Raw genomic sequence first — 4,101 nt, forward strand, 5'->3', positions numbered from 1 at the left:
TTTCATGTCACATCTCACATGAAAATAATATTATAAATTATTAAATAATTTAATATATTTAATTAAATAAATTTAAATAAATTATCGAACGATTTATAATATTATTTTATATAAAAGTATTTTCATAAAATATCTCTTTTAAAATAAAAAAATAGTCATCTTTTCTATCTAAACTTTGACTTGAACTTTTAGTTAAGATTTTTCTTTCAACAATTTTGTTTGATTTTTTAAAAGGAGGCCACTTACATAAAGATATAAAAAATATCTTTTTTTAAAGATGTGTATACGTGCCATAATATGATTGGACATCCTTATTAAACCGGTTAATAAACTATTTTTTATTAAATTAGAATAAAATCGATTTATTATAGCAAAAATAATAAACCTAATTGTTGGTATTATAATTATTAGATCCGATTTGTTCCGATCGATTTACACAATATAAACCGAATTATATTTAAATTTTTTGATAAAAAATAAATATATTCTTAATTTTTTATTTTACAGACATTTAAGTCCCTAATAATTTAAAAATACAATTAAATTTCTAAAAAAAATTCTAACTCTAATCCCTTATCCTTCCCCAAGCCCAAATCCAAGCCTAATCTCTCCCTAATCTATCAAGGTAACTCGAAAATTAAAAAAATCTAGCCCTAACGTCTCGTTCCTCTGCCTTTTCTTACTGAAGCTCGAGCTCTCATCTCTTTGCTCACCGGCTCAATCTTAAGCTCACTTTCCTTCCAGGATTCGGAGCCACTTCGCACTTTCATCTACCTGTTTGGTACGTTCCGTTTCTCTTTCTTATTTTTTTTAATATTTTTTATATGTAATTTTTTGTTTTCGTTTTTCTTTATTGTTAATTAGATTGTTAATTCCTTGTCTTCTAGTTGCCAATTTGTTGTTTTGTTTCTATTTTTTGAAGCATGATCTGAATTGGTGCGACTTAAGAGGAACGAACGAGAAACAGTTGTTGGATGGATAGGTTGATTGATTCATTGTTCAAGCAATAGCATTACTAGTTAAAATAAATGGTTATGGTTATGCCTTTCTGGTTTAATTAAGAGGTGATTTGAATTCTGATCAATAAATACACTATGCAGTATCAACAGAGATAATGTAGTTTGATATGCTAGAATCTAACTTAAAAAGTATACACCTAACCTAATCTAATGTACTATTATCTAAGCTGGAGCCTTGAAGTTCTGCTTATTCTTGTGCTTTCGCCGATAAATTCTGTTTGATAGTTCCCTAAGATAGCTAATTGCTCAATCTTTCTTTGATTTTAGAATATCCGACTGTACTATATTTAAAACTAACACCTTTCCCTTCAGTTTAAGGATTGCAGCATTGATTTGTAAATAATCAGTGGGGTTGCTGTTGGTTGTTGAACCCATGGTTATCAAAAACTTTTCAAACAGCATGTTTTGTGTAGAAGTTTGCTCATACAAGAGTGGTTTTCAAGTAAAGGTCTAATGTAATTTCGCTACATTAGCTTCATGAAGAGCTGAGAAAATGAGTTACATGAAAGACCAACCACGTTCCTCAGTAAAACACCAAAAATCAGAAAGCAATAGCACCTATAATACTGGAGAATCCAACCCTGGAAATAACCTTTGGACAGATGGGCTTATTTGCGCTTTTGAATTTGTTCAAGGACGAAAAAAACCAATTAAACATAAGTCCCCATTGAAGATCTCAGACAAACTAAATTTGGATGTTTATCAGTGCAAGAGGTCTGGCACTTGAGAAGGTTTAACACATGCTGCTTCTGGCAGGCCAGATAAAGATAATCTCTCACATCATTCATCTGTAAATTCCTTGAGGGACAGTTCGCTTGGTGCCTCCGATGATGACAAAGAGAGCCAGGTTTCTCAGGGTGGCCAATTTAATGCTGCATGAAAATACGAGGGTGGTCACTGGGTACCGATTGGATGGAAAAGAATTGTACAACTTGTATAAACAGTTCAGTTCCATGAATTGGGTTGCTGGCTTGCTGGTTGCTAGGTTCCAATGGTGGCAGACTCTGGCACTTGTAGAGCCATAGCTAACCAACCCTTTCTCTCTCTCATGTATTATATAATGTATATATAGAAATGAATAGATGTATACTAGATCCAAGGAAAGGTCATTAGGGTAGAAACATGCTGTTATTTGTGATTTGTACATAGACTTATTCATTTTCATTGTGAAATAAATTGAGAAACTTTTGAGAAAGGACAATGGGGGGTTCATGGCTGTTACCTGAGCTTTAATTTAGAAGAGAATACCCTGTTAATTTTCATTTCCAATTCTTAATTATGGTGCAGTTACATTTGGCTCTTTGATATTTTATCTACTTCACTTTGATCAATTGTCAAATTTTAAACCAATTAAACATGAATAAAAGTTATTAATAGTTTATCATTGACTAACAAAATATTAATTGTTATCATTTTATAAATCTCAAACCATGTATATTTATTGATCTTGTTACAACGATAAGATTTGCTTGACTTCAAAGATCACAGACACAAATATTACAGTCTCTTAATTTCTACGGATAAATGAGTACACATCTGTTATAGTGGTATGAGAAGTTATTCATTGGATTAGAAATTCCTAGTTGAAAAAATGAAAATAAATTGACAAATGATCATTCCAAGAGGCACTAATTTTGAGATGCATGTTTTAGGAGTCACTGACAAGCTGAAGAGTGGGCATGGAGGTTCCAGCTATTGAGGCTTTGAAGAGTGAAAGAGCAAGTTTTGGTCTATGCAAAGGAACTTCATGTCCTGCTCCCCTTACTGCCACAAAGGTGAGTTCATCATATTCTTGTGTCCACCCTCCAACCTGTTTTTTTTTTATATCAGATTCACACTCCACTCAACAAAGCCAGTATCTGCCTATGAATTGCAAGACTTAAAAAACTCGACTGCACTTACCTGCCCTTCGTCGTACCATGGACGCCAAGGGCCAACTGTCGGAAGCTTAAGAGCATCTATACTAAACCGAGTGGATGGAAAAGAATTTTAAGACGAAATTGAGATAAATTTCACACAAATTAGAGACAAAATTTTTGTTTCGAATAAAATTGAGACAAATTTTTTTTGTTCCAAATTTTTTTTTCACACATTTTCTACAAATTTAATATAATATTTCAAACAATTTTTATACAAAATAATTTGCTATTTAATATATAAATATTTTAAAAAATAAAGTATATACGATCTACTCTCTATATTAAGACCATTATAATAAACAAAATTTTCATATTACATCGTTGAAATTATAAACACATAATAAAGTCATAAAAAAGTTAATTACAATTAAAAACTTTGTTGGCATTATCCATTGAAGCTGTACTCTCTGGTTTTTTACAATGAAGCAAAGCTACAGATCTGTACTTGATTGATTCTCCTATACATATCTCTGAATGTATTTACAAAGCATGACTCAAAACCACGACGAAACAAAGCCTCCTTCTAAGCAATGGGTTTGTCAAAAAGCTTAACATCCATGTTCACATTCTAATACTTCTTTCCTCCTATTTGCTATCATAAACCAGGTTCATGAGCCCAAAAAGCATCTGGATCTGGACAAAAGAGAGAAAAATCTTGGATTTCTCTATTTGCTATGTGCCAATTGACAAAGCGAGCTTGTATCAACTTGAACAGAAAAAGGATGACCGGAAAAAGCCAACATTTATCATCTTTCCTGCAAGACCATATCCAAACTTGAAAACAAGGACCAACATAAAATATACTAGAAGCAAAGCAGAAAGCCCATCTAAAAGCAGTTTCTCATAGGAATAAAAAAATGGAGTTATTAAAATTTTTCTTTTTTCATCACAAAGACAGTGCTTTATCTGTGATAACTCAAAACTCTAGGAAAAAAAAATTATGAGGGGCATCCAGCAGTTATTGCCAAGTGGTGGGCTACTGGAAAGAAATAGATAGAAGCTACAGACCCAAATTACAGTGGATGGGACCTTGGAAATTTGGCATCTCAAATATTGCTCTATGTTAAAATGTCTATAGTGGACAAATGAAGATGGCACCAATTTACTCAGACCATGCTTACATCATTTCTGCCATAAGGTTTAATGATCATTGGTCGTCATGC

At 32.3% G+C, this 4,101-nt stretch overlaps 1 long non-coding RNA gene across 1 annotated transcript; it reads left to right on the plus strand.

Moving 5' to 3' along the window:
* Positions 1–610: 610 nt before the first annotated feature.
* On the plus strand, positions 611–2,214 carry LOC107644691 (uncharacterized). The gene is made up of 2 exons (XR_001621377.3): positions 611–781; positions 923–2,214. It is a non-coding gene; the product is annotated as an uncharacterized LOC107644691 (long non-coding RNA).
* Positions 2,215–4,101: the final 1,887 nt, after the last annotated feature.

The sequence above is a fragment of the Arachis ipaensis genome, chromosome B5 (genome assembly GCF_059453495.1).
Source record: "Arachis ipaensis isolate K30076 ecotype BB chromosome B5, ASM5945349v1, whole genome shotgun sequence".
Taxonomy (NCBI): Eukaryota; Viridiplantae; Streptophyta; class Magnoliopsida; order Fabales; family Fabaceae; genus Arachis; species Arachis ipaensis.